The following is a 19,165-nucleotide window of genomic DNA, read 5'->3' on the forward strand; positions in this document are numbered from 1 at the left end:
GGGAAGAAGAACTGAGAACCTCATTCCAAGTCATGTGGTTGGAATTGGAACCAGTAAATCATCTTGGAAGTCAAGAAAGGCCATGTTTCCTTGGACCGTGTTGTCCTAGTCCCTGCATGTTTATAGCTGAGCTTTCTCAAGGTCAAGTCCCACCTCTCTCCCTTGCACATGACATGCTGCTGGCTTCAGATATTAATACCATGGAGTCTGAGGACTAGTACTAGTACATCTGTGTGATGTTAATAATAATACCAGTCCACGTCAGGGAACACTATGCCAAGCACTGTGCCAAGCATTTCGTAGTTATTTCATGAAACTCCTTCAATTCCAGGAGCAAGGCATTACTAGTCTTACCCCTCTAGATCCCAGACACATCCACCCCCACTTTGTAGTCCAGGGGTGTGAGGCTTTGCAAGGCTGGGTGTTTTGCCAAGGTCCCACAGTAGGGTGGCAGAACTGGAATTCAGATTAATCAATTAAGTAGTTTTTCCAACAAGCAGGCCCAGGGAGTCTGGTTCTTGGAGCCTCACTCTGAATCTGCTGCAGAATCGTTGTACCGTATGCTTCTCTGGGGTTACAACAGGGACCTGGCCTAGCAATCAATTGGGCTCTGGTCATCACTATGCCCTTAATGATCTGTGTGACCCTAGGCAAAGCACTTGAATTCTCGGAGCTAACATATTCTCACCTAGAAGAAAAAGAGACTTCATGATAGCTGTAGTTTTCTCAGGCCCAGCTATCCATTAGAATCAACAGAGGAGCCTTTAACAGATTCCAATGATGGGTCCCCCTCAGAGATTCCATTTCACTTAGTTTGGCTAAGAACTCAGGTATTAGAATTTTTAAACAGCTTCTAAGGGCTTCCAGTGGACAGCCAGGCATGAGCCCCTAGTCTGGTTGATCATTCTTTGAAGGAAGTAAAGGAAGGCCCACATCTGTCACTGTCTTTCTAAGACTTGGTGATGCAAATCTCTGCATGACATGGGCATTGGACTCTTGTCACCATCAGGACTCAACATTTCACAGTGACTTGTTCTGGTCACAAAGCCTAGGTGAGGCTCTGTGATCTGACACATGAGACGTTAGGGAGGTCATAAAATAAAAATTTTGGATTTTGTAAGAGAAGAACATGAATGGGGGATAGATGACCCTCCCCTGCCTTTATTTTTAAATAAAAGAAGCTGCTTTTCCTGAATGGCCCTCCGAGGAGCCTAGTTGGGTACTTTGTGTGCTGACAGATAACCTGGGGTTGAGAAATGTGCTTGGGTCCAAAAGGGTCCGCCTCAATTTGGCTGGGAAAACGTAGTCACTGGATGTCTGAGATATTACAAGGAGTGACATGAAAGCAAAGCATGAGCTCTATGTGGAAATTATTTCATCCCTACGGTTTGGGTGTCACCCCCCCCCCCCAGACTTCTCAGACTGGGCTTCAGGGCAGCACCTGCTGCTCCGGCAAACCCCACTTCACGGAGGCACATTGCGACAGTCATCCTTGCCCAAGGGTTTTCCAGTTGGGTGGCCCCTCCTCACCAGCGGTGCCAATACATTTCTATTGTAAGGTTCTTGAGTTGTAAGCATCAGTGTATTTCTGAGTTGTCCTGGCAGAGCCAAACCTGGGCCACTTCCCTTCCATCCCCACCTTTCTTCACTTCTGGTCCTGAACTGCTGAACCCAAAGATGTTTGCCTTCCGTGGTAGGATGACATCAGCGAGGAGGCAGTCCCTTGGCCGAGGGAGCCAAGTCCTCAGACACCATCTCGGAAGTAGGACAAGTACATTTTGTTTCTGAGATTCAACCCAGAGAACTGCTTGGTCCCCTAAGCATGTGCCAAGTGTGTTTGCGCAACCTCGGCAGTGGCTTCCAGAATGCGGTGAAAGAATTTGCCAAGGGTTTCATTTCTTTGGGGAATGAACATACATGCATGGCATGACCGGTGCTGACCAGACATGCCCGTGTGAATGGGTGGGGGGAGAAGGGGGGTGCGGGCGGGGGGCCCTCAATCCTCAAAAAATGGTTAGGGTCCTAAGAGAAGATCTCCTTGGCTAGGCCAGACTCCAGACACGACTTGGCAATACTCGCCCCAGCAGAGATGCGAAGCCATGCAGAATATTGAGATTGAGTTGGCCAGGTCATGTTTCCATTTTGTTTTGGCTCAGGGTGGGTTAATGCAGGGGCAAGGAACAGGAAAAGCTACCAATTTGGCTGCTGATTTTAAACATTTGCTGTGTATTCTTGAATCCTCCCGGTTAAAGAGAACTTCCTCACTACTCTTCCCCACCCCAGGCCATGGGACAGGAAAACACACACACACACGCACACACACACACACGCACACACACACACAGAGGAACGCATGCACATATATAGAAAGTTGCAATGTTTTAAGAAATGAAAATCATCTCTTGCCATGTGCCCACATTCACACTCCTATTAGGAGAAATCAAGGACCTTAAAGATGGGTGTATACATATAAACAACCAACGTTAAAGGACTGACTACTGTTGATGTCTTTCAAAGGCCAATCCGATAATAAACACCTTCATTCTGTAGTGCTTTACAGTTTGCAGAACAATTTCATATTCTTATCTGATCATCCCCCTTCGTGAAGGGGGGGAATCATTTCCTCTCCATTTTAACACTGAGGTGATCTCCATTTAACAATGAAGTTCCCTAGTCAGGGTATAAAGTACATGGATCGGTCTCATCCAACCTCTCTACTACATTGGCTCTCCAATCTTGATCTTAGAAAGACCGGAGGTTAATAGGCTCATGACTCCTCTATTTCTAGGGCTGGATGCTAGGGCTTGGTGCCTCCGAGTGTGGCCCAAGGAGCAGCGGCAACACCCGCAGCTCCTGGGAGTCTTGCAGAGCTGCAGGACCGCCTTCTGAATCAGTGTGTGTGCTATATCAGGGCTCCCTGTGGGTCATTCCTGTGCACAGTCAAGTGTGGGATGCCCTGGGGCGGGGGGGGGGGGGGCTTTCCGTCCCTGAGAACCAGAACTGCGTAGAGTGGGAAACTAGGGAGAAATAGCCACAGGCGGTCCGCCCTCCCTCCTCCCGGGAGAGTCTGCCTCTGGGATGTGCCCAAGACACTGCTTCGCTTTGAAAAGCTCCCCAGGTGGTTCTAACGTGTGGTAGATTCAAGAACCCATCAGAATAGATTATCCCTGATGTTTCTTCCTGCCTTTTATGAGTCTGAGAGCCTTGTCTCTAAGTACGGGCTGTATGTATATATATGCTTCGTCCCCTCCTGGGGTTTTATTCCTGTTTCAGGATTCATACAACATTCTGCATGGAATTCAACCTTTTCCTTCTGCCCCGAGCCTCCTCATTCTTGATTCCTCCTTTAAAAAGCACTCCTGAGAGTGCCAACCCCTCGACGCGGTAACTGTGCCAATGGGGTGGGAGATTTTACCCTCTTTCTCTGCTCGGGAAAAGGAATTAAAATGTCTGAAAGAGGCCTCTGGCAGGCACAGTCACCCGTGTGGGGGGCTCCTGACCTTTAACTGAGGAGCCCTGGCCGGCAAAAAACCTCCTGCAGGGCTGAAGCCCCCAGGGTAGGGAGGAGCTCCCTCCCACCCTCTCTTCAGGTAAAGCTTTCAAACGTCTCTTAGAACTGGCAGAGAAGTTAGCATATTGCAACTGTCACCAAGAGTGCCAAAAAACAAGTTCCGGCCAAGATCTGGCACCCAGGAAAGGTTTGGCTGTTTCTGGTAAGGCATGGAGAGTCCCCAAGACATGATTGTGTTTATTGCACATCTTCAAAAAAAAAAAAAAAAAAAAGCAAATACCAAAACAAAACCCACATTTCCCTGTGTGTATGGAGTCATGCTCTAGGATTTGGGAATGTGTTCGCTCTCCTGTTGGGCCATCTGCTTGAGATATCAAGAGGGAAAATTCATTAGGGAGAGATTATGCTGGGGTCAGGAGAGGACAGCTGGACAGCCAAGGCGCCTGAGCCAGCCCATGTGTGAGGGAGCTCGTAACTCTAGCTGTCCTGCATTTCACTGCTTCTTAGATATGCAGGGATGACGCCAGGCCCCGGGACCCATGCTGTTTGCTGGGTTTTGCAAAACAATCTAGAAACCGGCAGAGGTTTCTCGCAGAGCCCCGCCCTGCCACTACCCATATTTCAGGCTGACATCTGTGCCGATCAGGTCTCGCACTGGACATGTGAGGACACGCGCTTCCTCCAGGTGCCACACACAGACAGCGGGCAGCTGTTGCCAACCCTGGCTGCCGGACTTGTGCCTGTCACGTCCCTCTTTGCTAACTGGCTTTCTTCGTTGCTCCCCATCTCATGGCTTAGCAGCTGCCTGGCTACTTCTTCTAATTTCCTCTCCCCAAACTTCTTGGATTCCTCACATCACCTCTTTCCTGTCTCTTCCTGGCCCAGATACTCAGGGCACAACCAGTTCCCATAGCTAGACCTCCCACTTTCTCTCCCAAGCTCAGGATCCCGGGGAATGTGGAAATAATGGGGAGAACTTCTCTTGGATCCCAGGGCTAGAGGCAGGAAAGCTTCTGGACCTTTGGTACCCAGCATCTTTGCTATTTACCCTCTCCGCATGAATCAGCTGTCCTTGACCACCACACAGCAGGTCAGCGTTGTCACCATCCATCTGTTAATGAAGAGGTCAAGGCAGGGAAGGGTCCTGTTCTCCCTAGGTCTAACAGCAGGATGTGGGCAGTGCGGTTGAGTGGGCCCCCCGATTACAAAAGCCTGTGGTTCTCAATCCTGCTATGTCTTGGAATCCTCTGGGATATTTACAAAACATACCAATTCCTGGGCCCCGCTCCCAGAATTCTGACCAAACTGTGCTGGGGTGATGCCCAGGTTAGGTATTTCTTTTTTGCAAGTTGTTGGCTGGGTTGAAAGCCATTCACCTTGCTCTGGTAGGGTCTTCAGTCCTATCAAATCCCCACTTTCATGGTACTGGCTGGGTACGGAATTTCGCAAAGTCAAAGTTTGCAAAGTCTGGAGTTCCGGTAAAAGGGAACAGGAATATCTCAACTTTGCTGATCCAATGGGGGAAGGCCAATGTGAATGGATTGTATTAGGAAAAATGCAACTTTGTTGCTGCCTGGCACAGACAGTGGCTTATTAACTGCTAAGTAAGTGTTGCCCGATAGTGCTCCCGGAGGGGCCAGCTGCAATGAGCAAGATGGGGGAATCCTGCTCATTTGTAATTACACATTAGTACTGCTCACAGGCTGCTTATACCTATTGCTCTCCTTATGGCCTCTGTGCCAGGAGGCAGACTTTCCATTGCTTATTCCCTTACGCTCTGTCCATAGCCTAACGGCTTTTCGATTTGCCCTAATCTCTTTTACGAGGGAGCACCTTTGGAATTGGTATCATTTGCATGTCTGTCTTAATTACCCTTTCTTAGGAAGGGAATGGGCATGGGAAAGGCTGCTCTGGCTTGGATGCAGCTGGGCTGATTTGGGCTGCCGGGAGAGAAGGGGCTGCCCACTTCCAGCTGCCTGCACCCACCTGGCCCACTGAAGACAAATCAACACACCTGTCCCTCCTTGCCCGTGGTGGAAGCCACTTGTGCTCTTGATTCAAGAATGTGTCTTTCGATATCATCTCTGTCTCTGGCAACAGATCTAGGAGGAGAGATCTTTTAAAAGGGACATTTGTACAGTAGCTGCAATCCCTGTCGGTGGGGTTTCCCCACAAAGAAGTTGGAATCAGGGCTACCAGGGATCCCCCAAATGTCATTTAGCCTGGGGTCACATGCTGAAGTATTTATGCAGTCCCATCTAATGGAACTCTCTGTGATGATGGCAATGTCCAGTTCAGTAGCCCCTAGCCACACAGTGGCTGTTGAATCTTGAAATTGACTAGAGCGACTGAGGAACTGAATTTTTAAGATTATTTTGTTTTCGTTTCATTTAAATTGAAGTAGCCCCGTGGGGCCACTGGTTTGGACTTCTTAGGTCTATAGTTGGGCAAAACGGGTCAACATGGGGGGAGTGACTAGGGCTCACATACAACCCGAGGGCATGTGGGGACTCCTGTCTAAAAGAGGCTCACTTCACCCCCAAAAATAGTTGCCATGTGCGACTATGACAGGCTCAGTGGTAAAATGTTCTCATTTTTTAAGAGAAGACAACAATTTAGGATTTTATTTGAAATCCCCTAAGTTTTAAAGGTTGGAAACGGTTCAGATATTTTAAAGAGGCTGTAACTTTTCATGTAGTACAAGTCCTTCACTTTACAGACGAGGAAACTGGGACTCAGGGAGATGATATGTCCTCCCCAGGGCTACATAGCAAGTGGGTGATCCAGGTGTTCTTGGTCTACATTCTAAGTCTATCCGCTTGTCTCTTAATTGGTGTCTGTGCTGTTTTCGTATATTCTCATTGTAGACATTGCCTATTTTATCCTCCAGGCTTTTTTCATCTTACCAGACTGACCTGTGAGCTTGTTTCCTTTTCTTATTCTTCCAGCCAAGAATCTTCCCCAAGCATCCGAAATGCCCTCATGGCAGAGGAGAGGGAATTTTTGCCTCTCGAATTTAGGGGGCTGGAAGCAGTCTGTCTAAAGGTCTGAAATTTCTTTGAAGTCTCATATTTTATCTTTTAAAAAGCCTATGAAAACTTGGCAGTCTACTTCTTAATATATTTGTGCTTATTTGATATTAAGACAAAATCCTCTTTCCCATCTTCAAGTGAAACCGCAATTCCCAAGCGAACAGTTTTATCTGTGGTTTCATGAATTATCTGGCCCACAGCTTATATCACTGGGTACCTCATACCCCAGTTTGAAAAGTGCTAATGTGCGCCAAACAATTTCATGGTCGATTTAAATTTCTTTCCCATCCCAACTTTTCACCATGTAATAGATAGAGAGGAGACTTCTTGTTTGGGGAATGCCAGGATGTCTAGTCTTTTCTAAGGAGATGTGAGTAGTTTGGGGGCATGAACTTGGATCTTATCTCATTGTCCTTGAATTTCAAATATTTCAAGGGGATAACTAGAGAGGCAGTGTAAAGCAGGGGACATAACCAGAAGCAAAGAGATCAATGCAAGGTCATTACTATTTCAATGATGTTGTCTCCCAGGCTGCTGTTGTCGTCGAAGAGAAGGGCACAGGAGAAGTCATGGATGGAAGTCACCAGGAAGGAAATCACATTCTGGGGAGGTAGTAAAAATGGCCTTAATCGAGGCTTCGATAGCACGTGCCTGGGGCAAGCGGAGGTGGACATGTTGTGCTGGGTATACCCGCTCATGGATATATCTCTTGAAGACGGAATGCAGAGGAAAGAAAGGCAGCTTTCACCCATAGGCTTTCAGTCTTGGGTTCATTTTGTGACTCTGTGGCTTCTCGATGTTCCAGCTTCTTTTCTGCACCTCACCTCAGAGGCTCTCCAGAGTCAGCGAGAGGATGTAAAGGAAAGTTCAAGAATCCTGACCGTGAGTCATAGCTTCATCAAGCTAGCAGCAGAAGAGCAGCAGAAAAGGATCGTGAATATTTTTACTTAGATAAGAGACTGGGAAAAGAGTGGACCCTCTGTCTATTTACTTTTATTCTCCACAGAGGCTAGAGTGGAGTGCGTGCATTGTAGGTTCTCATGAATGTGATTGGCCTGACAACGAGCTTTGGTTATTCTACCCAAATTCTCAGGCCCCTGTGGTCTCCTTCTGACATACGTATTTGTATTTAAATTTTGAATTCACCAGAAGACAGCCACAGCTTCAGCTGTTACTCTCTCAAACTTTTATCTCCCCAAAACATCACCGCATAGTTTGAATTGCCTACTAGATACATCCTTCCTGTTGAGGTCTCCTAAGTCTATCAAACTTAAATTTTGCTCAACAGAATTTATCATCTTTTTTTCCCGAACCTGCTCTATATCTTATACTCTCTCAGGTAGTGACAAGTGGCTCACTCAGTTTCTCAGGTTAGATGTCCCTCCATGTATCTTTGATTTCTCTCCTCCTCCTACCACATTCAATTAGCTGCCTATCTTGTCAAATTTCTTCTCGTATATTTGGCCACATTCGCACTGCCCCACCGCTGTGACTTGGATTCATATTTTCATGTCTTGTCTAGACTATTGCTGTGGCCTCTCCACTGTTCTTTTCCCCTGACCTCTAGTCGCTCTGATATCTGGAGGAACTTTAACACTGACCTCATGAAATCATTAAAAAAAAAAAAATTGGATACAACTGTCTCCTGCTTCAAATTCCCTGTTGCCTGCTGTTGTTCCGGAAAAAGGTTTAAATTCTTTGTAAGGGGTGCAAGATTTGTCCCAAACTGACCCCATTTAGTTCTCCAACCTCAGCTTTTTCCAGTTTTCACCTACGTACTTGACGGTCAAGCCACACAGGACTGTCCCTTGCTCCTCAAATCTGGCACAACGTTTCACGACTCTGCCTTGTTGCCATACTATCCTCTCTGTCTGGGATGCTCTTATTTCTTATCCATCTTTCAAGTCCAATTTCCAATGCCAATTCCTTTTCAAATTTCCTCCAGCTCTTCTAGTTAGGATTAGCTGGTCCACCTCTTGTCCTTCCCAGCATGGCTCTTTTATGGCTGTGATGCTTTGTAATCTCCTGGTTTACGGTTTATGTGTATTCTCCACTAGACGGTGAGATCCTGAAGACACATACCTTGCCTATGTCTGTGTCCCCAGGGCTAGCACAATGCCAAGCTCAAGGTAGGGGCCCAGTAAACATTTGCCCTAATGCTAATCTTATGCATCATGTGGCTGACTGTGAGCCCTTTAAGAGAAGGGATCACATCTTATCAACCTTTCCATTGGCGATGCCCACCATATACTTGTGCTTTCTAAATGTTTTTGGACTCGAGGAATTAGACATTCCCAGAAACAAAATATGGTGATAACTATCTCTCTCTCGCCCAGTTTTTTGGCCTTAGAAAGTTATAAATCACTGTCGGGAGGAACCAAGACTTCTGAAGACCAATGGTCCATCATGGCAGCCATGCTTTATGGGCTTTTTTAATTTCTACCTAGAAATTATACTAAGAATGGTGATAACTACTGTTTACGGGGCCTGCAACATGTCAAGTTTTGCATTAGAAATTACCTCATCCAATTAGCGTTTCTTTAAAGGCAGTTATGATTGAACTAAGGGCTGTCATCAGAAAAACCCTGGAATTTATTTAAAATTACCTTGTGCACATCTGAAAGACTCAAATTATTGTTTAAGCCCCTCAGACATTACACCACTAATCCTTTTCTAATGATCTCATCTTAAGAAATAGCACCGGCAGGAGGACTGCTGAGCCTCCCCCCATAACAACATAATGAGCAGATTTGGGTATTTACATAATAACTCAGAATGATTTCAGGGCATTTTAGACAAAATGTACAGCCACTTAGATTGCTGTCATTGTGGTTATCTCATCGCTTTTAGAAATTAAATGGAGATGGAAATGGAAAAAAAAAGAGGAATATCTGGGAGTTTTGGGATCTGTTGCACTTGGTTTAGCTACTTAAATGCTCCGGGTCTGCAGCAAAGTGCCACCATTAGGAAATTTGGTTCCCAGAAAATGCAACCATTAACGCTTTAAGCAAGATATCAAAAATCGACCTGAATTAGAAGCAAATAGATTCCAGAAATCCTTTTGAAAATGGCTACTGTTTCACATGGACAGAGGGGGACACCGATGTTCCTAGGGTTGAGATTAACTGACCAAGTTACCTGTTTCTGACTCCTATGCTATTTTTATTTAGTATTTTACTTCTATCTCCTTCTCTCTTTTTGACAGATCGGACATGATAGAGATTATTCTGTACTTGAAAATGTTATTATTGTTGTTATTTTTAGAAGGAGAGTGTGAAAGAGAGTGCGGAGGGGAGGGGCAGAGGGAGAGAGAGAATCTCAAGCCGGCTCAATGCTCAGTGCAGAGCCCTCCACACGGGGCTCGATCTCAGGACCCTGAGATCATGACCTGAGCTGGAATCAAGAGTCTGAGCCACCCAGGCGCCCTGTACTGCGAAGTACTGACCCGCATGTGTGTTATTTCCTTGCCTCCCCATTTCTTCTTGAGAACCATTTTATTTCCCTCTGTGACCATTTTCTTCTTTCTGAACATCATCGTTTAAAGTTTTTACTGAGTGTTTGTCGGTGATGATCTCTCCGGGGTTTTTCTTTCTTGAAATTATGTTAATTTCACTCTCATATTTGAAAGGTAGTTTTGCCAGATTATCCATGATTTTCTCTCAGTTGTTGCTGTTTGCAAGCCAGCTGTTGGGCTAATATTCTTTGTAGGTTGTCTCTCTTTTCCTCTGGATGCTTCTCTGTCTTTCGTGATTCTGCAGTCCCATGTTGAGGTGTCTGGAAGGGGCTTTCTCTGGAAATACTGGTGTTTGTTGAGCTTTGGGAATCAGAGGATTATTGTCATTAATCAACTCTAGAAATTTCTCTATTGTCTCGTTTGGTGCTCTCTTCAGATATACGTTAGAACTTTTTCCTTGACCTCCTTGCCTCTTAATCCCTCTTTCATATTTTTCATCTCTTTGCCATTTTATACTGCATTTTTGGTAATTTTTTTCAGCTTGATCTTTTGCATTAAATTTCTCTGCAGTTCTGACTAGTTACTTCAACTTTTGTTTCTCTACGTTTTAATTGGCCTTTAAAAAAATCTGCCTGATTATATTTGACAGTCTCTTATTTCTCTGCCAACTTTTTGATACCACCTTTCCTTTTCTTTATTGTGCTGAAAAACACATAATGTGGAATCTACCCTCTTAGCAGATGTTTACGTGTACAGAACAGGATTGTTAACTGTAAACACAATGTTGTACAGCAGGTCTTCGGGACCTTTTCATCTTCCCGTCTTTCATTTTTTAAACATATCAAACATATTTTATATTCTTATCTAATAATCCGATTATCTATATTCTTACATTGTCTGATCTTGCAAGTTGTGGCTTCTATTAACCCCTTACAAGGTGGCTTGTTTTCCTTTCCATTGTAGGGTCTCTCCCTTTCTTTCTTTTTTCTTTTTCTTTTCTTTTTTAATTTTTTAAAGATTTTATTTACTTATTTGACACAGAGAGAGAAAGAGAGAGCAAGCACAAACAGAGGGTGCAGCAGGCAGGGGAGAAGTAGATTCCCCAGTGAGCAGGGAGCCTGACTCGGGGCTCGATCCCAGGACCCCGGGATCATGACCTGAGCTGAAGGCAGACACTTAGCTGACTGAGCCACCCAGACACCTCTCTCCCTTTCTTTTTGCAAATACCTGTCTTTTGAAACATGATTGTCAGAATTCTTTGAGATGTGTGGTAAAGTGTATTCCTCTTTTACTAAATTTTTAGCTTACAGTTTTAGACTGAATTCCAGGCTCGAACCATTTTAAGTGCAGGCTTATAGTTAAATATTCTGAGTTCTTCCCCCACTTTCCTCCTCCGCCCCTCCGTCAAGAGCCAAGGGCAGAACAGACTTACATCTATTTTCCTCTTCAGTAGATTTTCCTATTCTAGATTCACTCATTGAGAGTGTTTCCCTTCTGAGGTCCTGTTTATTTGTTTGTTTTTTGCCAGAATTTCCTCTGATGTCTCATCATACTCTCGCTGGGGATTGCTTCCTGTCCTGCAGGCATGGAAACTCTTAAAACCCAGGCACTAGGTCCCTGGTGGTCAGCAGATGACACAATGCTGGCTCCAGTAGTGATACCCATCTTGGATTCATGTTTTCTCACTGTTTCTGGCCTCTGAGAGTTGTGCTTACTTTCTTTCAGCTCTACTGTATGTTTCAAAACACATTTTCCAATTTATTCAGTGTTTCAGGTATCTCTGGACCTCTAATTAGTTGAGTTTCCAGAAACAGAAATTTCAAGGGTGAATTCTCCAGTATCTGATCAATCCAAGAGTTATCATTACTGTTTGAGAGTTAAGAAACACATTTGCCAACGGGCTAAGTGACTTGATAAATAATCCGTGTGTACACCAGATCCCCAGGCCAGTACCCCAGCTCTCATCTTAGTGGAGAATGTAGCAGTCATTCTACCAGCTCATACTGTAAAGATACTCGAAGGACAAATGATGACCTTGTTTCATACTTCTTTAAAAACGGAATTAGAGAGGAAATTCTTATTGCCCCACTTTCCAAATCTACCAGCATGCCTGCTTTCATACTCATCCTTACTGCTCTGTCTTCTGTTTCTGTGCGTAAAATTTCTTCTTTTACCTAGGTCTGCCCTTTATTCCTGCAGGTGCTTTGGACCCCTTCCTCCTGGTTTTCCTCCTTGTTTCATCCATTTCATTTCCCGCCACTCCAATTTCTCTCTCTCCATTGGACTATTATGACTACTGGTATACCCATGGAAAGACCCCTTTCCTGTGACCCCATATCCACCTCTAGGCACAACTTCATTTACCTGCTGCTCTTGACGCAACTAATTCAAAGTATTTTCAACGTCACAATCTCCACTCCTTTTCACATTCTTTCCTGCAACCCATCGCAGCTGGGCTTCTATCCCTTCCAGTTGCTCATGGTAATTAAGATCATCTCCATGTTGACAAGACCAATGATCACTCATCTGTTCTTATCTTACTTGACCTTTGGGCAGCATTTCCTTGAAACACTGTCTTCTTTCGTTGTATGATAGCACACACTCTGCTGGTTTGCTCCCTACCATAAAAGTTTGCTCCATCGTAAGTCCCTCTCTTCTACTGGACTTCTGAATTTTGGGAGTACTCTGAGGCTCTGAACTGGACCCATCTTCTCTTCTCCATCTATACACTCCTGTCATTCCAGTGGCTTTAAATTTTGCAATGACTCTCCAATCTGCATCTTTAGCTCAGATCCTCCACTGTGCTTCCAGCGCCTGGAATGGTGTCTAACACGTAGTATGTACAAATAAATCTAGAAAGGGACACGTGGGTGGCTCAGTCAGTGAAGCGGGCAACTCTTGATTTTGGCTCATGTCATGATCTCAGGGTCCTGGGACCGAGCCCCGTGTTGGGCTCCATGTTCAGTGGGAAGGCTGCTCCAGGATTCTCTCTCTCCCTCTGTCCCTCCCCCAGCTTGTGCTCTGTCTCTCAAATAAATAAATCTTAGAAAAAGAATCTAGAAAATAAGAATCAATAGACCAAAAGAGCATCTCAAGGACTCAAAATCCAAAGTCTGAAGTGCTTTCAATCAGGCGAAATGGATGTGAATAGTGTGTATCTTAGAATCACTGCCCCTCACCTGGTTCATGCTGACGTCTTCAAAGAATTTCATGGCAAAAATCCAGGAAATTCTTGGTATTCCTTAGAAGAAAACATCCAATTTAAGTCTTCTCTGCATGTGAAGCTTGAAAATGGACCGGTGCAGTCTACTGCTCCTTTAAGTATCCTAAGCTTTATAATGAAATATTTAGAATAGGAAAGAAATTCACAAACCCTGGGGCAGTAGCCATCAGAACACTGGAGGAATAAATCCTTTTCAAATCTGGGTTGCTTTTTTCAGAAGAGGGAGAACTCTGTGTGTGTGTGTGTGTGTGTGTGTGTGTGCGCGTGCGTGGGCATGTGCGTTAGGGGAGTGGTGGGGGTGGAAGGGCTGACTATAGCATTAGTGAAGGAAGGGAGAGGAAAGGTAATGTACCTTAAAAGATAAAACCTGTGCAGTGTCATGCCTGGCAAGAAAGGTACAGATTGGCCCAGATATACAAGCGGGAAAGGCAAGATGATAATTAATTGCACGTTTCCTTCAACCCAAGGCGTTCTCAGATGGACTCCTCCAGGGGTCCCCATTCCTCCTGGGCTTATTTGAATTCTGGCTAATGATCTGGAGGAGGGTGTTGCCAGTCTACTAATGACTCTGAATCACATTCATTTTGAGGGCTTAAATCATCAGCGTGGACTGAAAAGAATGCACATTGTATAAACTTTCTATTGCTGCAGTAACAAATTAACACAATTTAGTGGTTTGAAACAATATGAATTTATTACCTTCCAGTTCTGTAGGCCAGAAGTCAGACTGGTCTCAGTGGGCTCAAGTCAAGGTGTTGGTCAAGCTGCATTCCTTCTAGAGGCTTTGGGGGAGGATCCATTTCCTATCGCCTCCACCTTCTAGAGACCTCTCTTGATCCTTACGCAGACCACTCCATTTCAGAACCAGCAAACGGACATCACATCCTTCTTCCACTGCCATCTCTCTGCAGAGGTTCTCTGCAGCCGGGAAAGAATCTCCCCTCTGAGGACTCTGTGATCATACTGGGCTATCCAGATAATCCAGAAGATTCTTCCCAGCTTAAGGTCCTTGACCTCAGTCATGTCTAACGTTCAGGCTAATGGTTAAGGGAAAGCCAGGGGAGGCCTAAAAGCAATTCTAAAAAGTTATGCCTGTGCAGATAATGTATAGTCAAGTAGCAGCAATAAGAAATGACAGGCTAGAATAAAGGTTGGTCAGTTTCAATTAGCTATAAGGAAATGAACATTATCAAGACTGGGGATGTGGTGGACAGGATAATGACCCCCCCCCCCCCGGAAGATGTCCACATCCTATCCCCAGAACCTGTGAATAGATGCCCTTATATTTTGGCAATCGGGAGTATCGTATATTATGCCATATGACGGTCAGAGGGACTTTGCAGAAGTGATGGAGTTGAGGATCTCGAGATGGAGAGATTGTCCTGGATTATCAGAGTGGGCCCAGTGTGATCACAAGAGTCTTTAAAAGTGGAAGAGGGAGGCAAAGACACAGAGAAGCAGAGGGATGGCAGCATGATGAAGCTTCAGCCTGGTGTTGCTGGCTCTAAACATAGAGGAAGGGGCCATGGGCCAGAGAATGTCCCTGGCCTCTGGGAGCTGGAAAAGGCAAGGAAACTGATTCTTTCGTCGTGCCTGTGGAAGGAACAGAGCTTTCCCCGCCCCCCACCCCCAGCCCCGGGGCCTTGATTTTAGCCTAGTGAGACCAGTTTTAGGACCTCTGACCTTCGGAGCTACAGGATTTGTGTTATTTTAGGCCGCTAGAATTGTAGCAATTTGTAGCAGAAGTCATAGGAAACTGATAGAGGGAATGTGGGTCGGCTTTCTGCAAAGAGGTTTAATGCTAAATTGATGTTCCCCTAAAGTTTGACTGAAAGGATGAATAAATAAGTGAACACAAAAACGACAGTACAGTCTTTCAGGAGACTTACACACGATGACACTACTTTGCTATTTAAATGTATTTTCCTCTTTCATCAGCTTCCTTTGATTAGGAGCACAGAACACCAACAGAACCCCTCGACAAGCACATGCGAATAAACAGCACTGGGCTTCTAAAGGACAGGAGGAGCCTTGCCGTCACCGTTCCTAAGTGAAGCCCCGGCTGGAGAAAAGGAATACTCTCCAGTTCGGGGCCTACCAATGGTGTGGCAGGATGACCCGCAGCGTCTCTGATGTTCAGACCAGGGTGTGAAATGTTCTTGATCTTCTGACCTTAGACTCTTAGTTCGGGCTAATTCAGCCTCTCCTGAGTGCACAGAATGTCCTAGCTTGTGGCAGGCAGTGTTGGGTAACAGTTTACACGGTACACCTTTGCTCCAGGAGCTTGCTTGATTCTCTGTGTCTCTTTTGTTTCTCTCTGCAGGATTCAGGCCCTGCAGGGCTGTTCCCTTTCAATAAGAATGCAGTCTACCTGGTGCTCTCTTGGGATCTCTGGGTTTGTGGCCATGGAAGGGACTATTTTTGGAGGCGGGCAGCAGGCTAGAACCAGCTACATTACCATCCAGCAAATCTCCTCCGTGCCTAATGGGCTCTTCCCTCTCCTCCTGGGGAGCGCTCACCTATGCAGATTCTCAGATGGGTTTGGAAGAGGAGCCTGCTGCCCTCTGTGTCTGAAAAGGGACGGTGGTGGGAAAGGTCACTGGGAGTCAGGGGAGTCAGTGAGAGTTAGTGCGAGGAAGAGAAGCTGGTTAGACTTTACAAGTTATTTTATGAAATATTTCTTAACCATGAACTAGAATTAATAATGAGCCTACGTGGCTTGTGTGTTATGGTGTTATTTTCAAATTACTAGTAAGCCCTTGCTAGGGTCCAGTAAGCAAGAACTCTCAGAATCTGAGAGTGTGTCTACATGTATCTCACGTTTCAGCCGTCAGCTTGGACTAATGTTCTTACAGTCCCCTCTTTTGCAACAGAATCCAAAGTCTTCTCAACTTCAGACCATCTTATCTACCATCTATCTAAGGTGATGGAGATCTTAGGAAGGAAAATAACACTTTCATCTTGGGCAAGTTATTTAGCTTGTCTAAACCTTAATTTCTCCATCTGTAAAGTGGGGGCAATAGCACCAAACCTGGTTGTTGTGTAATGATACAGTGCGTGTAAAGCTCTCAGTAGAGTCCCTGCCGCGGGGTGGGCTTTCCATAAAAGTCAGCTACTTTTCTTAGTGACGCATGCTTAAGGGTGACTAGATATTAGGTACAAGGCCAAGTGCCAGAGCATAAAGACGACTAAGATATAGTCGTGACTGAGAGATTTTTTTGAAGTTTGTCGGGGGGGCGGTGGAGAATATGTGGATGAGTGTGATTAAAATGAAGAATCATGGGTCCCATTAAAATTATGAATAGGGGAGAGCGAGCGGCCCACTGCACCTGGGAGAGGGGTGAAGATAATGAGGAAGGGCTTCTAGATCAGACACGCTGGAGCTAAGATTTGAAATGTGTTTATGAGGCAGATGGACGAGAGAGACAGGAGGGCGCCCCCTTTGCCTCCTGCTTGATCAAGTACCTCTCACGGGGGGGCCCTCTGGCACAGACCTGGAGCATCGCCTGCGTGTCCCTCGTCAGGCACTTTACGACACACCCGCGCTGCTGCCTCACTCTGGCTTGCCGAGGGCGGGGAAATATTACCCTATGCAGACATAATCGGGAGGAAAGCAGTCATCCAAAGCATCCCGCTTCTGCAGCGAGATGGCTTACAGGCCATGCTAGGAGACGCTGCAGCTGAGCTCAGCCTCTTCCAGGATCCCTTAAAATGGAAACGAACTCTGCAAGGTGGATAGACTCCTGCCACATCCTGCCCTTGCTTGCAGCCATGTGGGGTGGTGAAAGGGGGAGGTAACCCTGGGAAAGTGGGCTTTCTGTGCACACACAGTAAGAAGGATCCTTACCACTTGCTAGGTTATAATTAGTTGTCCCCATTTCTCTGACTGGCCTTTCTTTCCCTCAGCGAGTCCTACTCCTACTGATGCATGCTGACTCTAGATGGCACGTGGGTCACCAATCGTGAAATTTTCTTTATTTTCTTTTTCCAGGGCTGGAAGGACCTAACTCATTTTCGCACATAGTGTGTACTCAGTAAATGCTCGGTAAATGCTAGTTGAGAGAATCTTGATTTCTTATGTGAATGGAGGCACTTCTCAGAATGTATTTGGACAGTAAGCAAGTCCCATGAAAGCAAAGCCCACACCTGACCTGCTCCCCAAAATATGCCTGGGCCAGCATCAGGCAAGGTGCTTGCTTGGTGCACAGTGAATGTCAACACAAAGCTTCAGAGTCATCTCCAACTATCCCCCCCACCCCCGGCTTTTAATGAGTTACTAGGTCCTGTAGATTGTACCTATAAATAATCTCCCATTTGTCTGTTACGTTCCCATTGCTACTTTAATTCAAACCCTGGTTATTATTTGTCTAAAGTGTTACAAAAACCTTTTATCCAGTCTCCTGGTCTCCCTCCCTGTTTCCAGTGTCACCTCCCTCTTTCTACTCCCTAGCCTACTTTTAAAAAAATATGGCCTGATCGCATCTCACCTCATCATCCATGTGTATTCCTCAGTCTGGAAAGAAGACCCTTCACAATATATTCTACATCTAACTCCCAAGACATCAGCTCCTTCTGCCGTTTGCTGTACTCAGAAGTACCACATGCCGTTCCATGAATATTCTATGTCTTCTTTATCTTCTGAACTTGCTTGTGTCACTCTTTCCTTCTGGAATGCCCTATCTGTTACTCAGTGCTCAGTTTGAATGCTACCTTGTCTTACCCAGAGGCAGAGGGATTGAAATGTTTGAGCTGAAAGGGTCCATGGAACATTCCACTGCTGCCTCCTTACTGTATATGTGGAGAAACTGAACCCTAGGAAGGAGATGAGGCTGATGTGAGCTCAACATTCAAGTCAGGGCTCAAAAAGATCTGCTGGCTCTTAATTCACTACTTTTTCTATGCAGTCAGTGTCCTTCATAAACCCTCGATAACTTCTCTTATGACACCATTTCTAGTCCATTTTGCTTTATGGTTTCTTGTAACTGTCTGGATCTGTAGGTCTGGGGGCAGAAATCATGTCTTCTTCATCTTCGTATCTCCCACAGCACTTAGCACAGGGCTTGCACAGGGTAGATGCTTTCTCCATGTGCTAAACGTGAACAAATGGATGGGTGGGTAGGTAGATGGATGAGTGGATGACAGGATGGATGGGTAGATGGATGGGTGGCTAGAACGATGGATGGAGGGAAAGAGGGATAGATGTGTAGATGGACAGGTGGGTGGATAGATGGATGGATGCATGCACAAACGAATAATTGGAGAATTATTGATATGGTAGTTCTCCAGGAATGTGCTCAGATATCCTCACAGCCCCAGAGCAGACTCGATCTGCAAACGCATGTATTATACAGCACAACTGCAGGTGTGGCTTACTCATTTTCTGATGTGATGAGGAAGAGATTAGGAGTGGGGGCTGGGTGAGGGACAGACCCTTCCAGGTGTGTATCATCATAATAACAGCAGTCCTCATCTGCTGCAGATCCTGTGTTAAGTACTCTATGTACATTATCATGTTTAATCCTCACAGCAACTTTATGAAACAAGTGTTCTTATTATCCCCAATTTACAGGCACTGAGTGAGGTTGAATAACTTGTCAAGGAAATTGCCGAGCTAGGATTTGAGCCCAGCTTTTACTGACTCGGAAGTCCGGGCTCTCACCCACAACCCAGAGCCAGGAAATATCAGGGTGGCAGGTGGGTGCAAGGCTTTGTATATCAGAACTGCTATATTTGAACCAAGTCAGGCCACTAATTTCCTGAGCTGGCAAATCACTTAATTTGGCTTCTCGGTTTACTCTATGGTTTAATGGAAGTAATAGAATCTTCTTAGCAGGAGTGCTGTGAAAATTAATGACTGCATAAAAAGTGGCTTAAGATAAAGATTCTCAGATAAAAGGAGCTAGAGGGAGGGCATTTAGAGTGCTCTGAGGAGAAGAGTGAGAAGG

The 19,165-nt window shown here is 45.5% G+C and overlaps 1 long non-coding RNA gene across 1 annotated transcript in view; it reads left to right on the forward strand.

Moving 5' to 3' along the window:
- LOC125281822 (uncharacterized) overlaps positions 1-19,165 on the forward strand; it is a 220,418-nt gene that overhangs the window by 106,877 nt on the left and 94,376 nt on the right. The window lies entirely within an intron of this gene.

This window comes from Ursus arctos, unplaced genomic scaffold (genome assembly GCF_023065955.2).
Source record: "Ursus arctos isolate Adak ecotype North America unplaced genomic scaffold, UrsArc2.0 scaffold_10, whole genome shotgun sequence".
NCBI classification, from domain to species: Eukaryota; Metazoa; Chordata; class Mammalia; order Carnivora; family Ursidae; genus Ursus; species Ursus arctos.